Consider the following 21,125-nt stretch of genomic DNA (forward strand, 5'->3'; position numbering starts at 1 on the left):
ATGAAGTGATTTTAAAAATTGGTCAGATTTAACTCACTATCAAAAAATTGTTTAATCATGGAGCAACTGAACAATATTAAAAAGGAATGGCGAGAAACCGTGTAAGGTTAAATTGACCTAAGGTATCAAAAAAGTGAAGTGAAAAAGTGGTGAAATAGGTCTACATGTTTCAACCTTGAGGGTAGTTATCCAGGTTTTCGTCAGGACCGATGCTAACCAGGGCGGTCTACACGCGCTAAGGTGTACCCTACCCTTGGCTAGAATTAAAAAAGACCTCCTGTAATTTACAGTGGGGTAATCCTTGCTCGTAATTCTCAAGGGGAAATACCTGTTGGAAAAAAGAGAAGGAAACAATATATACATAACAAAATATGTTCTGTACTCAGCTTCGTTCCAAGCTCCTCTCAATCGTCATCCAATATTATTTGTAACGTTGCTGTATGTGACTCAACTCACAAGTCATACTGATTAGTCACATACAGTGAATATATATCACCGTGCTTCGTTGTGTCTCACGAACCGTAAACACTGAATCGGGCTTACATTCACCCGTGATCACTCCATGTATCCGAATGAAACACACAAGTGATATTTTGCACTCACAAGGAAAATACTGGGGTGCACATAAAGAGGTGACGAGTGGTCAGGTGACTAGCACGGGTGCCATTCGTCCCCCATGAGAACACACATAGCCAGTATCTAATTACTACCAAAGGCGGCGTCCTAAGTTACAATTAGAAGTGCTCCACAGCATAGAATCACTCTCAGAGACATGCGTGCGTGAACAGAAAATCAGGGACAAAACTGAGGGGAAGGTAAAAAGGCCAGAAGGGCCAGCCTTACTGGTGTTGCGAAACAATTGTGCCTCAAGGTTGTCGAGGTCACGTTGCCAGGTCCTACCACAATCTAAAGAGAGGGAGATATGTGGTTAGGTGAAGCGGCAGGCAGGAAACGGACAAGTACTGTGGTGCCCACCCACGACTATAGAAGGAACTTACTTTGTGGAGAAAACGGGTCCGCTGTTACGCCTAAAACCGTGACCTGCAACCGCATCTCGGCAATGGCCGAGATACTGAAGGAATCGCGGACGGGAGTCAAATACTCCCGGATTGGCGGCAATAGGAAGAGGGAGAGCCAATCAGCGGTTGCTTGCTCCGGAATAGGAACCAATGGCTTACGTACATGGAAAAGGGGAAGTGACTCTCTCAAAGAGGAGCAACGTGATAGGTCGCTAGGGACGCTGCAGGATAACTAGCTGAATACGTGAGCTCCCCTAATTAAAGAGCATGATAGATGTTGTATCGCAGGCTCGTATAATTAAAAAGCGAGCGAAAGGACATTCGTCAAAATCGGGCCAGGAGTGTCAAAAGGGACAAAAATCCCCTAACTGTAAACTGTTAATGGTGGTATACAACAGGCTCGTGTTCATAAATAGCGAGCGAAGGGGCACTGCTCGGAATCGAGCCTAGAGTGTTAAAAAGGGGGGGAGATCCTAAAAACAAAGGGTAGAAAATAAACCCAAGTCCTAGTCCCATGTGCAAAGCCCCCGTGAAGAATAGTAGAAAACAGTCAACCAAAACAGACACTCTCTTGTACTGATGGAACACTTAGTCAACCAACGATGTTAACAACATGTTGGATAAATGACAGTCTATTTTGGAAGGACAGAATTCCATGGGATATTGTCATTTAATCCGCTTTTGTGAGTGGAAAGTCTGTATATCCAACGTTGTTCTTTTTCAAATAGTCTCTCCTGCATTCTCTCTCCTGTCTTTATTTGTTCAATACCGGTCCATTTCAGATCGTTTGTTGTATGACCTTGCGCAAGGAAATGTTCCGTGAGTTTAGTCATTGATTTTTTACACCGGATGGTGCTGCGGTGTTCACAAATTCGCTGTTTAACTTTCCTGCTTGTCATCCCCACATATTGGAGATTGTAGGGGCAGATAATCCTGTAAACCACATTTGTGCTATTACAGTTCGTGTGTGTTCTCAAGGTCCACACCTTTCCAGGTTCAAGTTCTAGGGTTTTTGTGTTGTCTGTAAGGTGACAGACACTGCAATTACCACACTTGTAGTGTCCAGTAATTTCAGGTAGACCCCATGCGTTGAGGATAGTAGTTTGTTTTTCTTGGACCATCATTTTGGGGCGTGTATTCACTAGAGTATCCCTCAGGCTTCTGGATTTCTTATATGAGAACAGAGGTTTTTCCCATTTAAGGTTGCTGCTGTTGAGGATTGACCAATGTTTGTTGATGGACTTAGTAAACAAATTCGATATTGTATTGTATGTGGTCACACAAGTCAATGGTGATGTAACGTCTTTATTGATTCGGTCTTCCAGTAGTGCTGTTCGTGGTTGATTTTGTGCCCGTTTCTGGCATTTGTTGAGAATTTTCTCAGGATAACCTCTTGAAGAGAGTTTGTTGGTAAGATCCAAGGCTTGCTTTTTGTAATCCTGGGTTTTACTGCAATTACGCCGTTGCCTCAGGTATTGGCCGTACGGAAGATTCTCTCTCAGAGGCCTTGGGTGGAAACTTTCAAATCTCAATAGGTTGTTTTTAGCTGTGGGTTTGTAATGAGTTTTTGTCTCCAGGTGATCGTTTTCCTTCGTGATCTCAACATCCAAAAAGATCATGGTGTTTGGATCTTTGGTGTGAGTGAATCTCAGATTCTGGTCACAGGTGTTAATCCATTGGCAGAATTCAGACAGGATATTTTCTGGTCCTTGCCAAATTGCAAGGACGTCGTCAATATAGCGTTTCCAGAAGGTGATATATCCGGAATAGGGGTTCTGTTCAGTGAGTATAAATTTCTCCTCAAAGTTGTACACATAGAGTCCAGCCCCACTCGGTGCAAATGTGCTTCCCATATAAGTACCCCCTGTTTGGAGATAGAGGGTGCCTTCGAATTCAAAAAAGTTTTTCTTTAGGGCCAGTCTGGCGCATTCTAGAACAAAGTTCTTAGGTGTTCGATGTGTCCAATTCATGGCATCGAGGGTGCTTTTTAGGACTTCGAGGGTATCATCCTGCGGAATGCTGGTGTACAGGCTTTCGATATCAAAGATCACTAGTATCGTGGTGTCATTAACTCTGATGTTTTCAAGTAGTTGAAGTAGGCTTTTGGTGTCTTGGAGATATGTGGTAGTATTCTGAACAATTGGTTTCAGAAAAACGTCACAGAAACGTGATAGTGGTTCCAACAGAGAGCCAATACCCGATACAATGGGTCTACCGGGGGGGGGGGATTTGTTTTTATGCATTTTAGGCAGTGTGTAAAAGTATGCAATCTTCCCTGCACTGTTGCACAAAAAGGTCGCCTCTTCTTTCTAAATATGCCCCTGGGCTTCTGCCTGGTCTGTCAGAGACTTAATCTCATGTTGTAAATCAGCAGACGGATTAGTGTTTAATATTTGGTAGTTCCTGTTGTCTGACAACAACCTGAGACATTCATTGCAATAGGATTCTTTATCTTGAATTACAACCCCCCCTCCCTTGTCGGCCGGTTTGATAACAATGGAGTCGCAGTTTCTCAAGTTCTCTATTGCTATATTTTCCTCCTTGCTGATGTTTTGGAAGGGTTGTTTAGGCTGAAGTTTTTCAATGTCATTGAAAACAGCCTGTTCAAAAGCAGCAATCTCCACTGGGATAGTGTGGGGTGGGGGTATGTACGTAGATTTTGGGCGTAGGCCTGTTTTATTGGGATCTTGTTCCGACGTTCTTTCTCCTTGTTTTTCAAAAAAAGCTTTTAGTTTCAGTTTCCGAAAAAAGCCGGCAAGTTCACAATGAAGTTGGAATTTATCCAGTCTTGCAGTAGGGACAAAGCCTAAGCCTTTATTGAGTACTTTTTCTTCCACATTTGTCAGTGGTCTTCTGGCCAGGTTGGTTACTAGGTTCGACTGTTGCTGGTCCCCGCTTTGGCTTCTAATGTTCTGCTCCGTGTGTTGGGGCCCTCTCGATCCTCGTCTTCCCAGTGAACTTGGTTCATCTCTCTTCTTCGACCTCTTCCCCTTCTGCCCCTGCCTAAAAAAGGTGGCCTATATGAATTTGGTGGGAACAGGGGTTGTGGGAAGGGTGGTTGCCATCCATACATTGGATAATGTTGTGGCTGATTGAAAGGCCCTTGAAAGTTCGGCATCATTTGGGTGTTGAAGGTGGGCCAGTTACCCTGAGTCCTGTTCCTTCCTCTTTGTTTCTGTCGGTAACTGCTTGTGCTCGAATTGCTGCTAGCAGTAGAATCATTGCTGGATGCCTCCGAGTCCTGGTCTAATCTATTTGGAGGGATATAGTCAGGATCTGAATGTGGGTAACATTTTACGTAAGAGAACCGTTTCAGATCTTTCTGAAATTTCTGTACTTTTTGTTGAGTAAGGTTGTCTTTATACTCATTCATCTCCTTGTTAATTTCATCCAGTCTTTTTTTGTATCCTGATATACTTGTCTTTATATGGCTTTCAGTAAGTTGGATTTCAATTAGTATTGTCTCTGAAAGTCGTAGAGCAGTTTTTATAATCAACACAATCCAGTCACGTGTGCAATGCCACGCGATTTGTGCCCAATCCTTTCTAAAGGTGGGGTCATCTAAAAAGATCCGTGGTGCATTCGTGACTAGAAGACCCTTTGGTGCCATATTGTTTCTTAAGTATTCCTTCAGGATAGTTCCGTGCAGTATGGTTCTTATTCTGTTCCGTTTCATTTCAGTGAGTTTCTCCCAGTATGTGGTCTGTGAGATAGTTTGTGCTATACTGGCATCAGCAAATAAAGAGGGGTCCGCCAGGATAGCATCCACTTCTTCTGTGGAGTATGAAAGTCCCTGATTTTCGCCCATGGTCACACACAGTTCAAGAGTACTCAATATGATGAGAAAGACAAAGAATTGTATGTCTAGCAGCTGTGCGCTGCCTAAACTCGAAAAAACAGTAGGAGAGAAAGGGTTCAGTTGCTTGGGGTACTGCTAGTCCCCTGGAGAAAAATTAGACAAACAATAGAAGGAGTACACCCTTAAAGGTAAATTAATGCCATGGGGATGGAGAGGTGCACTGGAAAGAAAGGCTTATCCTTTCTAATAGAAGACCCCTCACTCACCAACCTAGTTGGTGACATGCTTCATCATCGGGGTCCCACCCGGATAACCGAGTGTCATCCGGGTGTGCTGCGACACCTGACTACAGTGGAGCTGGTTTTTTAGTGTGGTGCAAGTGCATGAAGTGATTTTAAAAATTGGTCAGATTTAACTCACTATCAAAAAAATTGTTTAATCATGGAGCAACTGAACAATATTAAAAAGGAATGGCGAGTTACCGTGTAAGGTTAAATTGACCTAAGGTATCAAAAAAGTGAAGTGAAAAAGTGGTGAAATAGGTCTACATGTTTCAACCTTGAGGGTAGTTATCCAGGTCCTTCTGGCCTTTTTACCTTCCCCTCAGTTTTGTCCCTGATTTTCTGTTCACGCACGCATGTCTCCGAGAGTGATTCTATGCTGTGGAGCACTTCTAATTGTAACTTAGGACGCCGCCGTCGGTAGTAATTAGATACTGGCTATGTGTGTTCTCATGGGGGACGAATGGCACCCGTGCTAGTCACCTGACCACTCGTCACCTCTTTATGTGCACCCCGGTATTTTCCTTGTGAGTGCAAAATATCACTTGTGTGTTTCATTCGGATACATGGAGTGATCACGGGTGAATGTAAGCCCGATTCAGTGTTTACGTTTCGTGAGACACAACGAAGCACGGTGATATATATTCACTGTATGTGACTAATCAGTATGACTGGTGAGTTGAGTCACATACAACAACGTTACAAATAATATTGGATGACGATTGAGAGGAGCTTGCAACGAAGCGGAGTACAGAACATATTTTGTTATGTATATATTGTTTCCTTCTCTTTTTTCCAACAGGTATTTCCCCTTGAGAATTAAAAGCAAGGATTACCCCACTGTAAATTACAGGAGGTCTTTTTAAATTCTAGCCAAGGGTAGGGTACACCTTAGCGCGTGTAGACCGCCCTGGTTAGCATCGGTCCTGACGAAAACCTTGATAACTACCCTCAAGGTTGAAACATGTAGACCTATTTTACCACTTTTTCACTTCACTTTTTTGATACCTTAGGTCAATTTAACCTTACACGGTATCTCGCCATTCCTTTTTAATATTGTTCAGTTGCTCCATGATTAAACAATTTTTTGATAGTGAGTTAAATCTGACCAATTTTTAAAATCACTTCATGCACTTGCACCACACTAAAAACCAGCTCCACTGTAGTCAGGTGTCGCAGCACACCCGGATGACACTCGGTTATCCGGGTGGGACCCCGATGATGAAGCATGTCACCAACTAGGTTGGTGAGTGAGGGGTCTTCTATTAGAAAGGATAAGCCTTTCTTTCCAGTGCACCTCTCCATCCCCTAGGCATTAATTTACCTTTAAGGGTGTACTCCTTCTATTGTTTGTCTAATTTTGCTCCAGGGGACTAGGAGTACCCCAAGCAACTGAACCCTTTCTCTCCTACTGTTTTTTCGTATTTATCAGTGTCCTCAAAATATTGCCTATTTGGGGTAGATAAGCCGAGGCCAGAACCTTTCCATGGAGCTGAAATCGCTCTCCCACAATGGTCGTGGTACTTAGGGGCAAATGGTGCCTGGATCCAGTGCTGCTTCTACTAGGTAGTATGGGAGAATCCAAACCTTTCACTAGTCCCTGAATATTGCAGTATAGATTGAAAGTCAGTGACCTCTAACTCCCAGGACTAGATTTCCATGTTAGGTCCTTCGTTGGTAGCGCCTTGTGTTTGCAATGATCAGCAAAAGAGCATGACAAAAGAACCGATATAAAAGATAAAATAGAATAGCCAGTTTTGTTACCAGTACAACTTGGTTTCTGCTTCCCAACCAGTACTAGAGGTTGATTCTCAACCCATTCAGCAAACTACATTTATTGAGCTGTTATGTACTCCTTCAAGCCTTACTTTTCATATTTGTTTGTGCCTTGAAGAATGGTTTTCTCCTCATGGTTTCTGAGAAACTCCATCACCAGTTGTTTTTTTCACCCACTCTAGGGTCTTAAGTGTATTTGTTCACTGTTTTACCCCTTCATGTCCTTAGCAATATCTTTAACCAATATAGAGGTCCCATGGCCTCCAGTGTTCAATGTGTATAATAACATTGTCAACACTGGGCATTCCTTCCTCAATATTTACAAGGAACTTTTGATTATAATTAGAGCACCTGGTTTTAACATTTACGTCAATATTGATCCATATTTGTTTTTGTTTTTTGATGCATATTTTTGTGATAGGTGTAAAATATTGAGCTGCAAGTGACATATTTCCACATTTATTTAACCGACGAATGTTTACTCACGTTTGAATTTCAAATGAGTTTTAGTCATTTACAGTACGATTGTCCTCTGAATTCATTTGCATTGTAGAGCAGCTTAAACAGGTGTACTGCTGCAGTTATTTGAGCTTCATTAGGAAGTCTTTATTTCTTTTTTAAATCTCCTAACTGTAAGTCTGCATTGCTATTGACTTAGCAAGCATGATTGATAGTAGTGAGAATTGTCCAAAGGAAAACCTATGTTCTGTACTTTTCCATATTTACAAATAAATACAGACATGAAAATAGTTTGTTTTCTGTCTGTATTTCTATGTGTAAATCAGTAAAAACTGATACACACAGTTATTATATACTCTGGCCTTATTTCTGCTTTGAATTGCAGGCTTCTGTCCCCATTCACATCTCCACATCATCAGCCCACCCAGCTTGTACCTGTCAAAGGCCTATTTCTAGAATAGTATCTGGAATGTTCCATACGCAGATCAGAGACAAAGTTGCTTAAACAGAGCCAGTATACTGTATCCCACAACAAATCATGAGTTAGAGAAAGACAATAATGAACCTCACATAATATAAGAGCTATTACTGATAGGTTCTGAATCAGAAATGCAGTTAGACTGAAACCCATACAAAACACACTGAGAAATGTTGAGCAGGAAGTGTTTATTGGCAATGATCAGTCCCATAAAATAAATTCAGGGACAGATACGGAACTCCCAACTCTCTTTAGTAAATGAGTAACATACAAATGGCCTAGTCCATAAAATGTGAATGGTAACCACACAGAATATAAACAAGTAGGCATCAAAGCATATTACGGCCATTGAGAATAACATAAATGAAGGAATGAGCCCAAACACAGTCTTAAAACCAGTCTGCATGTCAGATCGAATGCTCCTGGAAAAAGTGCATTATGCCTGTTGTACAGCAGATCAGCAAAATTAGTTAGAAACTGAGTACGTAAGAGTTTTAGAATCTGTAATGCAGAGAAGGCAGTTTGTAAGGCAAACGTTTTTGCTGGTTAGGTTAAGGACCCCACTTTCTTCATTATTGCAACAAGTTTTTTTTTATTTTATTAAATTTATTCAATGCAATGTAACAGAACAAAAGGGGAACAAACTTGCACAGAGGGATAACACAACAAGTTTGTTTACTTTATCAGAGCTCATATTAACCATATCTATTTCAGGCCAAGGAGTATTTGCAAATAACTTCAGTGGAGCAGGATGTCCTCCAAAACTTTATAGTTCTTTGTACAGTTAACATGTAGGAGAACTGGATGGTCACATTGCTGCATGTGTAATGTATTCTTTAAGATGAGAACTGTTACTAAGAATGGTATAAAGGGACGAATGGAACAGGTGTAGACAATAACTTATATTCAGACCTGCTAATAAAGGGTTGCAAGCTCCATGCAGTGAAATGCAATCGAAAATAAGTATATAACCTTGAGGATTAGTACATCCAGCTCCGCTTATGAATGTGGGATTGTCTTTAGTGTAACAAAGAAATTCATATGGAAACTCCCATGCATGATGAACAAAAGTGTTGTGTATGTTTACATACAATCCCAAGGACCCGTATTTCTTATAGTAGTGGAAGTGAAGGACGGTAATGGGCAAGAAGATTACTACATGTAGGAGCCATATAATATGTGGATCGTTTGCCACAGAGAACAGGGTATGTTCTATTTCCATATAAGTAAAAGGGTGTATATGGCTGCTTTCTCAGCCATCATTGTTTCGGTGAAAGTCAGATTATAAGGTTTGAATATGCATTTTGATTTATAACCTTCCACTTCACTTTACCAGATTTTAATGTTTGTAACGCTCAGTTTAGCTAAAGAATTGTTCGCATCTGAGCATGTTCATGTTGTAAAAGATTTAATTCTTCCTTTAGGAGATGAAGGGCTGATGACAGTATGGCACTTATCGTGTACACTTGTTTTGAGAGTTGTTTAAAGCCATTGGCAATAACTTTAAATGTGGTTTAAATTATTTGACCCGGTTGCGACCGCAAAAAAGGGTGATGGTATGTACAAACACAATTTTGTAAGTCTATGACTTGCAAAATAGTGTTTACGAGTTGCTATTAGGAAGAGGCATGCGAAGGCCGTCCCTTCTGAATAGTGAGTCCGAATGGTATGTGCGGTTGCAAAACAGTTACAGTTTAACGCCTACTTCAATTAGGTGGTAAGCCACTTGTAAATGGGAAGGTTTCCCCTTTGTGAATGGATGCAAAAATACTTTTTAAGAGCAGGCAGTGGCCCCACTGACCACTGCCTAATGGTAAAAAATTAAACAAATGTTTCATTTTTCTTTTTAAATGCATCCCGTTTTCCTTTAAGGAAAACAAGCTGCATTAATAAAAAGAAACCTGCTTTATTGAAAAAGCAGTCGCAGACATGGTAGTCTGCTGACCCCAGCAGGCTACCATTCCTGCGAGTGTTGGCCATTCCCAAAGGGTCTTAAATTGTGAACTGCCTCACGAATATTGATGAGGCATGTCATTTCCGATCCCATTAGGAATCATAAACAGTGTCTTAGACACTATTGTACATTCCATTTTGCGAGCCGTAAATTGTGAGTCGAAAAACGTTGCAATTTGCGACTGGCAAAATGGAATGGTCGAACATCTGCCCCTTAGCTTGCTCTGCAGTCCCTTCAATGGGACTCAGGATCTCAGCATTGCTGTATTCTTTTAGGGGTAGTTTCTTCAGAGTAGAAATGTGTGGTTCTATTACTAAGGCATCTTGATGTCAAGGGGCGTTTGCTGAATAGAATTTGCCACATAATGATTTTTAATGTAATCAATAGATGCCTTCCTGTTTTTCTTTGAGCCAGGCAGTGAAAGCAGGATTACTGTGCTGGTACCTTCTACCTCAAGAATTGGAAAGGGCGATCTGTAACATGGCCTAAATACTTATTTATTTGTGATCTTCTTTTGAACTAGCTCTCCCACTTTTTGGAGCCACCGGTCAGCATCTTTGCAACCCTTACCTTCACTGGGAACAGAGTTGCAAAGCTTCACGTGAGAGTTTGGATCTGAGCTCTTGTTTCTGGTCCATGGAGGACGAGGCTTGGTATTTCGGGTTGGACTATTACCATGGGGAGCAGGGTCAAGACTGATTTGCATATGGCTGGGTCTAAACTGGAATACCATGGTGAGCAAAAAACAATGGATTTAGTTAAGCCAAGATCTCAATATTGTATGTGACTGTTTGACCATGTTCAGCATATCGTCCATCATCTTTTTGTGTTGTTCTAAACTGCAGTGTAGTCATATTGAAAAAGGTGCTAAGACCTGTGGATAAAATGTTTCAGACTAGCATCCCAAGATACTAGACATATGTGATCCTGGACTTGGCCAATGCACTACGTATCCGTTCCACTCCAAGAGGGGAGAACTGAAGCTGCTTGTCGCTTAGATGCGAAATCGAGTTCCCTGACTGGAGAGAATGGGTATTAAGACTCTCGGAAGATTCTAGGAAAGGAATGAGAGTGGCCACAATTCAAGGTGCATCAGAGCACCACAAAACATACATGATGCAACTTTCAGCTGACATGAGAGAGCTCTCATGCCCATGACATCCAAGAGTACTGAGGAGAACACCAATTGAATGACTGGGAACTAAGGTACAAGATCTGGGCAATGCCATAGGTGACCTAAATATCATCCCTGCTGAAGAACCCCAATTGTAAAAAACGTGAAACTAAGTGTCGTGCAATTAAGGGAAGGGGGGCAGTTTGTAAAAAAGGAAGCTTATCTCCTTGCAGGCCTCTGATTTTAGGCAAGTGTATATGTATTTATAAGCTTCTAAAACACACATTTGAAACTTACAAAGCAGGCATATGCTAAACTTGGCTATATCCTGTAGGCCCACTTTTTTTAAACTATCATCTAAAGTTTCAGTAAGGAAAGCAGAATTAGGCACCTTCTGGCTTAGTGGCAGTCCTCACACCAGCTTTGTTAAAGGGTAAAAAACCCGACTTCTTCAGCTCTCTCAGTCTTATATATGGACTCTGAAGCGTGGCAGAATCAAGTGAAAGGCTGCAGCACTCACTGCTAGGACCTGGACATTCCCAAATTGTTGTGAAGGAACTTCACATAAATCATCTAATATTCAGTTTAAACAAGCACTGCACAACAAATTGGCATTCACTGTTTCAACTGGCTTTTCAGTTTCGGGACTCGATGATTCGAAACATTGTTTGATTTTAATGTAAAGAATAAAAGCAATTTTCAAACAAACACCATGTGCATTCGGAATTCTGCTGTGCACAAATGGCAAATGACTAGTATTTTCCTTCTATTTCCTTTTTCTCAAATTGGTATGCCCTGAAATAGATTTATGTGTAATAGAGGGCAATCAATAGTTTTTAGGTCTCGCCTAGACAGCAATGCGATGTCTCTCGAGACATGCTGTATCTACTGTATGGGCTTTCAGAACGCCCATCCGTCTTCATTTGTTCCTTCATGTGCCTTTCGGAATTCCATTGTTTTTGTTGGTGAATAGTTTACATTTGTCCCTCCTTTTGCTGTTTTTGTCACGCACTGGAGACAAGCCCTGTTACATGGATCACTTCACTATCGGCGCACAATTTTTTCTTTTGCCTGGGCTTGTTTGGCTTTCCGAACATTCTAAGCCGAGAGCTGCAAATCATGTCTTTATCTTGTTTTCCACTGTCTTTGGTTTCACAAGAGCTTTTTAGCCAGAGGCTGTTATTTTTGATCCTATAACATTTTTGGTTTTATTAGCTCAAATGTCCAAACCATAAATAATATACTTACTTAATGGAAGTGTATTTTAAGGAGACGGCAGACAGTAGAATCAACATTTTTACATTGTGCTTTTGACAGCCTTTTTTTGGAGTATACGATTAAAGAGGTAAACAGGCTGTTATTGCTCCATTTATGAAAATGGAAGCAGCTTTAAGTTGCATGCTTTCAACTTTTGATGCTTTCTTTTAGGTTTCATTCGTTGGTGAAATAAAACCAATTACATCAGATGCCTCCTCGTGCTCTCCAAACGCGGCATTATTGTAAAGTTACTTAACAATATATCCTACAAGAAGACAGTGCAACACCACTTCAGCATCAGCGCAGCACCACTTCAGCACTATTAAGCGCCACTCAGCACCACTTCAGCAGCACCACCGCAGCAGCACCTGAGCATCACTCAGCACCACCTGAGCACCACCACAACACCAGCACAGCACAACATCAGCATCATTCAGCCCTAGCGCAGCACCACCTCAGCCCCAGTGCAGCACAACCCAAGCACCAGCACACCACCACAGCACTACCTCTGCACCAGTGTAGCACCACCTCAGCATCAGTGCAGCCCCATCCCACCATCAGTGCAGCCCTATCCCACCATCAGTGCAGCCCTACCTCAGCAGCAGCAGCTCGGCACCAGTGCAGTATCTCCTCAGCATCATTCAACATCACCACAGCACAACCTCTGCATCAATGCACCAACACCAGCGCAGCACCAACTCAGCACCAGTGCAGCCCCACAACAGTATCAAGGCAGCACCACCTCCACAGCAACTCCGCACCAACGCAGCAGCACTTCAGGATTAGTGCAGCACCCCCTCAGCACCCGTGCGGCATCACCTCACCACCAATGCAGCACCACCAGCGCAGCAGCAACTCTGCATAACTCAGCACCACCAAAGCATCACTCAGCACTCCCTCCGCATCACTCAGCACCAGCATAGGATCAGCGCAGCACCACCTCAGCATCAGCACAGCACCACCTCAGCATTGGCACAGCACAACTTCAGCATCAGCACAACACCACCTCCACATCAGGGTACCACTACCGGCGCAGCCCCACCTCAGCAGTAATTCAGCACCAACGCAGCACCACAGCAGCACCTCAGTGTTAGCGCAGCGTCACCTCAGCACAGTACCAACTCAGCACCATCAGAGCACCGCATGAGCACCAGTGCAGCACCACCATCTCAGCATTACTCAGCACAACTGCATGACTCAGCACCGCCGCAGCATGACTCAGCACCACCTCAGTATCACTCAGCATCACTTTGTAATATAGAGCAAACTAGACAGGGGGCATTAGATCACTCTACGCGAGCACCAGATTATGTTACACAAGGTTAAATTCATTTTTTTTTTAGGCACAGGGAGAGTGAGTGAGTGAGTGCCCACAATCACAGTATGTGGAGCTGACGCCAGCAGCCGAAATTGTAACTCTGTTCCAAACACAGCAGCTCAGAACATTAGGTAACATCTCCTCCTCCTGTGTTGTAGCTCTAGTGTACTCCCTTATCGTCTCATGTATGTGCAGAAGAGCATTTACAAGGGAATGCACGTCATCTGGATTGTTCTCGGTCTTTGCACCCACTCCTCCTGTTTGACAAGACTCTCCATAAAGTCAAAAATTCAAACAATTTGGATATGGTGCTCATAGCCTCGTCTGGCTAAGCTAATTGGGTTTCATACCTGATTAGGTGCCCCAGCAGTAACTCCCCAGAGTTCCTTACTCTCTGTATCTCCCGATTAAGCAGGAGGGAATGGTTCTCTATTCTTCTTTGTGATTGCTGATTTTCACAATCTACGTGGTTCCAGACTCCTCGAACTCTATCTGGAGAAAATTATTATCTTTCAGAGTTCTGATCACCTTTTCATTACTATTGATAGTCTCACTCAAGGTCACAAGGCAGCAGACGTACTCTTGCTAGCTGGATAGTATCATGACTACACAAGGCATACCACAAAAGAGTAGCATAAGCTTAACATTCCATGATGGCTAAAGCTGTACCTTTCCCAAGGCTGATTCTTATTTGCAGAAATGTGTGCGTCCAACTGCTTGGTCTACTCCATATTGTTTATAGGCATTCATTTATTCTCTTGTGCATCTCCTTGTAAGGATGAAGTCTTTGGCCACGAAGGTCTCTACAACCTGTGCGCTTGTACCCAAAGGTCAGGTATATGCTGTCTTCCCCTGTCAGCATTTTAGGACTATGTAATCCGACCACGTTGGAAGTAAGCCAAGAATGTCAGAACAAGGACAAATTACCTTCATGCGGATTTCAGTACTCTTAGGTCTTGGACACCCTTCTTTATACCACTCACCTAGTCATGTTCCTCGTGAAGCATATCCTGTGCTCCAACCAGACATGGAGTTGTCGGTTAGTAACTCTGATAAGGGGTGTTACCTGCATGAGAGGGACATTTGCGCTTGTCTCTCTTGCAACATTACTAAAGTGACAACATCTTCCGGAAAAGCTCTATCCAATACTGCCTTCATTTGTGTTAGAGGAAGAGTGATGAAGATCATTTTCATTTCTTCACATGGAGAGCTTCATTATCCTTTTAATCGCACTAGATCCATTCTAACTTGGACAGGGGTGAGAAAGGACCTCACTGCTGTCAATTTAAGTAGTGTTCCACATACATAACCTGCTCATCGTTACAAATAAATTCTTTAATCTTCTACCACCTCTATCCACAATGTTTAGATCTTAATATTTTTAAAAACCATCTGTTCACTCGTTTCACCATTCATTTGACATTTTCTAAGTGCGGAAATGTACTACTCATTTCATTTCTTTAGCTTGTAGGGACATGTCTGATCTGTGACGGTGCCAGTGTTAAGCTTGCTGTACAGTGGCTGAAACCACACCAGCTGGTGCAGCTCCTCCCACTAAAACATCCCTCAAAAAGTAGCTGTAACCGCCTCAACCGAGAGAAAGGGAGTCTCCGTGGTGGCTCTCAAGAAGGCTCTGAGCACTGGCAGATACAGTGTGGACAAGAACAAGAGCAGAGTTAAGGCTACCCTCAAGAGCCTGGTCAGCAAAGGCGCCCTAGCTCATCTGAAGGGCACCATGGCCTCCGGATCCTTCAAGGTGAACAAGAAGCAGTAGGAGCGCAAGAAGGCAGCCAAGAAGACTGCTGCCAAGAACAAGAAACCGGCAGTCAAGAAAGCTGCTGCTTCTGCAAAGAAGCCCAAAAAGGCTCCCACACAGGCCAAGAAGAGCACAGAGAAGGTAAAGAAACCAGTGGCAGCAAAGAGTCCCAAGAAGCCCAAAGCTGCCCTGGCCGAGAAAGTTCCCAAGAGTCCAGCGAAAGCCAAAACTGTGAAGTCAAAATTAGCCAAGAAAAAAAGTCCCGTCAAGAAAGTGAAACCAAGGGCAGCCAAACCCAAAACAGCAAAGCCTAAAAAAGCAGCGCCCAAGAAGGAAGGAGTCTACTGTGGTTCTACTAAGCCATCTGAAGGATGCAGTAGTTTATTTGTGCCTGAATGTCATAGCTACTGCTTTCAAGATTCGACGTCTAATGTGTGCTCCATTTTATGTTACCTACTGCACATCACAGGTCTGTCTCATTCATTTGGATGACCCTCTGGTGACTTGTATTGAATGCTCCTGAGGTCTTCTTAGGCTGTAGAGGTGATATGACGCTTACAGTTTGACTATTACTACTTTGAGAGAAACCTGATTTGTGGGGTGACCTTGTGCTTCAGTAAAGTTTTAAAACCTGTCTAATTTGCAAATAATACTGGAATTAGGCGATCAATAGGCTAAAGTACTCGAGAAGTACACTATATATAACTGTTACATCTATTTGACACCACAAGCATTCTGATCATATGGTTGTTCCAGGTTGTTGTACCTAACGAACACCTAACTTTTGATTTAGAGTGAAATGGCAGCCGGCATCTACGGGAAGGAGGGCCGGGGGGGCTGCACGTGTGTAAAATAAAATAATAAAATGGAATAAAACATACCGAACTTGGCGATGTCCTCGCTCTGGACCTCTTCTTTCGCCTTCACAGAAGCCAGATGCTGAAACTCCCTTGGCCAATCCTGGCGCTGCTCTCACTAATGTGAGAGCAGCGCTAGGATTGGTGGAAGCGGCCTCACTCGGAGCTCCACAGTACTCTGGAGGCTTTGGCTTGCTCTAACCCAGTTGTCTTAAGACAGCTGAGTTAGAGATGTTTAAAGTGCGCATGTGTGGCTGGCCGTCGCAAGACAGCCTGCCAAAAAGGCATTCTGTTGTCACTTAGCAGCGGCCCGCCCCCAACCTGATGCTCGGCTCGGGAGAGGGGATGAAAAATAAAATGGTATTAACTACGATTTTATTTTTCATCTCTGGGGCTTTGGGGGGCATTTTTAAGTGGGGCGACGCTCTTCCACTCAAACTGAGGAGCCGTCCCTGAATTGTAGCCTTTATAGTAGTGCTAGCCTCCAGTTCCCTCCATTTTCCTGTGAAGATCTGTACCATGCATCCAGGCTTAGCTTGTTCTCTTTCAACGACTAACTGTTTTGAAGATTAACACATTTTTAATTAGGTTAAGAAAGTATTAGGTGCTCTGGTTTGCTAGTTTCTGAACATGCTTACGTCCACTCTTTTGTTATCATTCTTGGAGACTCTAGATGGGTTGATCACAAAGATTATATAGGGATGGAAGTATCTCAGGAAATGCTTATCAAGCATAGACCATGAGGCCTTCGTGAACTGAAGCGCAGTATTATAGATATTGATGTCATTTAGCAAAAATGCATAAGGTACAGGTGAAAATGAACATGATTTCGCAACAATTTGCGCTTCTGTGTACAGCTGTAGATGAAAATCGAGCATTGGCGCTTTGATCATGGTTAGGAAGGGACATTATAAATAAGTCGGCATATAGAAATGGCGTTCACAATAAGTCAATGATTTTCGTTGTAGGTAAGTAAACGCATTCATTTCACTTTTGTTCGTTTATGGCAGTATTTTTGGAGGCTGTCATGCAGGTTGCTTACGGTTATCTTCTATTCCTGACCAGATGATATGAATTTAGTAACTCTCGACCAGTTTGCTTACTACAGTTGCTGCATGTGGTAGGGACGATTTGGAACCAGGGAAAACTGGGGAAAAAACTATTTGCTTCACTTTTGTGAATCAAAAAACTTTCTCTGGATTTTGCTTCTCCCTATGCTGGTGTTTTCGTCGTTGTCTTCCCATTGGCCACTTTATGGTTGCATATTCATCACGGAGCAGTGTCCATTTGTGGATCAGGCTGTTAGTCTTGATGGTCTATTGTCTTCTATTTCCGATGTAAATTCTGTACAGCATGTTCTCTTTTGAACAATAGAACTGTACATACAGATTTGAATTCTTGAAAAATAATATTTACAAAATGTGTTTGGTGGGTTCCATTTGCAACTACAAGTCTGTATTGATTTAATGAACCCTTGAGTTTTGACTTCAAACTATTGTGTGTTTGCTTGAATCCTGTAAAACCCTGCAGTTCTCCAGGGTTCCTGCTCACACAATCCTCAGTGTGCGGGGTCTGCTGATAACAGTGAGAGACTGGCTGTACCAGTCACATAATCCAAACTGCAGCTCCTTTGCATCTGTTATTTTCCGAAACTCTCTAAATCATGGAAGCTTTTCGGTAAGAAGTATTTGGTTGCAAGCACTGCTTCACCAATTTAGCAGACTATGTCTCTGCCGAATTTTGTCGGCTCAGCTTGCCTCTGGTTAGTAGCTGTTCTTTCTTCTGCCCCTCCCTCCTAATTCAGCTCCATTAGGTGAGGGTGCACACTAATGGATTTTTTTCAAGTAACCCCTGTTATACTGTCAATTTTCTGCTCTTGCAGTCATAGGGGAAAATCTATTATTTGTCTATTAAAACATGTATAATTGGATATAACGCAATATAGTGTTATACCAATATATTTATTCAGAGAATTGAGGCAAAAATGTTTTCTTAAATCATCTCTGTATAGCAATGACTTCATGCTCTCAGCATGCTATATTTTTTCGTTAAAAATTAAACGTTTCTTACTACGCAAACACTGTCACTAAGCCTTGTTTTCTTTCTCCAATTTAAAATAAAAAAGAGACTTGGAAAAAATCATAGCAAGTAATTTTTACCTCTGCAGTGCACATACTGGTTCTTTTTAATTGTAAAAGGTGTTTCTTATGTTCTTGAAACATATGTTCCTCCACTTGTCCTAGGAGCTGAATGCTATAAAGCACTATGAAGTCTTTGATGCATATTTATTCCTGTATTACTGCTCACGGACACTGTATTCCAATACGTGACGCTCAACTAAATGAGCTCTTATCTGACTGGGTTCTATTTTTAAGTCACTGCCTCATCTGTGGCTTGTTTAATTCATGCTCACTTATCTGTAGAAGGCAGCTGCAATGTCACCTGTTAATAATGGTACCCTTTCCTTGACTTTGCAATCTATTCAACCATGAAATAGAAATGTGGTCATGCGCAAGTGTACAATCCTACCTGAAGCAGTAAACCCCCTTTCTTGCATCTCAGCTCTCTACATGGACTCAATTGTCCTCCTTGATTGACATTTCACGGTGTACATTTCATGAATCCATACTTTTTTAACGAAGTTCTAAAGTTTTTGCTCTTCTTGGCTATTTTTCAAAGAGTCAGACAAACAAGAAAGCCCAAACCAAGTAGTGTCCATCAGCCATTGACCATGTAAAATATTTAGAATTTTTAATTGATTTAAAATGAGTGAGTGTAGGATTGTGTTTAGTTTATCGTGGTAACTGGATGCCCAGATTCATAGGAAGGAGTTGTGATATTCTACACTGGTTGACGAAGTGAAATTGCGCTTATTTTTAAAGTTTTCCAGTTTATTCATAAATATTACCAGACAATACCTTAATACGTGCATATTCCTCAAGATAATGAAAGTTAATCAAAAAAGTTCTTCATAAGGTTGTAAACCTATACGGTAAGCGTGTTAATTTAAGGCTATCTTTTTCCACCTTCTATCTCTCAATGTATTTTGGAACCTATGTGTTCCTCTTTGAGGAGTGAGTCTTCACATATAAAGTTGCAGTATTCATATTTCTTAATATACCTTTTGTGCAGGCCAGTTGTCACATTAATCTGGCGTGTGCGCTGAGGCCTAGGCTTGTCCCTGGTGAATCTTAGGTCCACAACACTGTCTGTGACCTAAAGGGGTGCACCAAGCATGTCCTCTTTTCTGACATGAAACTACTGTCTAGGTCCTGGGTTTTTTAAATTAAGCGGTGGTGGCAGCATATGATTTTTGTTGATTATTAGTCCTTAGCAGAGACTTTTTTCTGATCTAGGGGGAGTGCAGCCTACTGACCCCACACATGTAGAAGTTCCACTTAGATGTAACATACAAACACTTGCTCTGACATTCCACATTCATGCTGAGTGCATGTCTGTATGGTGTAGAATAGATGATGAAAAGACTCCTTATAATAAGAGCCTGCTTTGCTGGACCATTGGGATCTATACTGGATTATTCCTGGCTTAACATGCTACAAGGTGGAGGAATTGATTGAGACAATGGAAGGGTACTGCCTGCATTACTGCCTGCATTTTGTAAGCTGGAGGGTAGACACAGACACTTAAAGGGAAGAAGGATGGAGCCAGGACTGATCCCAGAAATTCTAGGAGGACTTTTTAGCAGGGTATGGCTTAACAGCCCTTCCTGTCCACTACCATTTAAAGGATGATGGAGAGGAGGGTGTGAGTTAGCAGATTCTGTTGTTAATGATGAGGATGGTTATTGACAGGACCTGCCCTTCTGTCTTTCCATAGTTACTAATTCAGGAAGGAAGCTGACAGCCAGGTGCAGAGTGTTCACACTTCATTGTGCCTCTACTTGGAGCCCCCTTCAGTCATCACTACCTTCTGGGAAAGCCACCACCTTACACCAAGGCTGTGTCTGCACTGCAGCGAGAAAATGGAATTTGAAATGAAACCACCTCTAACTGGTTCCATGACTTTAGACAGTGGATCAACATCTGCTGCCTGAAAATAATTATAAAAGTAAGCTTTCATCTGTGTCTAATAGCTGCCTATGACCAGTACCACTGCTAAATCACCAAAAGATTGAGGGCACCTTAAGAAGCTTAGGACCTGACTTATAATTTGGTGGGCAGTCCGTCCTCCATCAGGGCAGCAGAGTAAATCAATCCATTGGACTGACAGAGGTGCCGCCTGCCAAATTATGACATGTCCACTGGCCCAGCGGACGTTTCGAGCATTGATATGAACGGCTGTCATTGCAGTTCCTGTCAGCACATTACAACTATGCCAGACTGCTCCATCAAACAAGACAGATCTGTACTTCAGAGTTAAAAAAAAAAAAAATTAAATCATTTTATAAAGAAAATCCCAAAGCAGGATTTTCTTTTTGGAAATCTATATTTTTTAAAGTCCCCTTTGCCATGGGAGTTTCCTTCAGTGCCCCCTAACAGCCAGGTTTTTCCAGGCGACAACAGACATTGAAAAACAGCTATGTGTCTGTCCATCTAAATTAGGTAGGTGGACATATAGCCAAACCTCCGACAGCCCTTACTCCATCGGGCCATCAGAGGGGTTTGACCACATCGGAGACAGAGTAGACTCTGCCGACATCAAACTATGGTATGCACAAAATTAAATCAGGCAGCTGTTGCGATGGAGTTAGGTGAGGACCTACATTACATTACGGGTCTTCCTTTAGTGCTTCACCAAAGTAGTCTCTCCAAGGGCCATATGTGCTTGTGGTGGTTGCCCGGGCATCGCTTCGCCTGATAGGTTAACTCTTGATTCTGAAAGCAATGATTCATGCCTGTCAACCATTCTGCTAAGGGTGGTGCCCTGTTTTAATTCTGATATTGAAAATTTCTCATGTGGCAAATGGGATTCCCAAATCTGTCAGACTGTCTGCCCACAGAGCCTTCCCATACGTTCATGATGCCAAGAAGATCAACTTTCGGAGTAAGTTTTATAGAATTCCAATTCTTAGTGAGAAAATCCTTAACCTTCTGCCA

At 42.3% G+C, this 21,125-nt stretch overlaps 1 protein-coding gene and 1 pseudogene across 3 annotated transcripts in view; both read left to right on the forward strand.

Annotated features, from left to right (window-relative positions):
* Window positions 1–21,125, forward strand: part of HOMER1 (homer scaffold protein 1) — a 966,005-nt gene that overhangs the window by 532,602 nt on the left and 412,278 nt on the right. The window lies entirely within an intron of this gene.
* On the forward strand, window positions 5,767–15,703 carry LOC146865444 (uncharacterized; annotated as a pseudogene).

The sequence above is a fragment of the Triturus cristatus genome, chromosome 2_1 (assembly GCF_964204655.1).
Source record: "Triturus cristatus chromosome 2_1, aTriCri1.1, whole genome shotgun sequence".
NCBI lineage: Eukaryota > Metazoa > Chordata > Amphibia > Caudata > Salamandridae > Triturus > Triturus cristatus.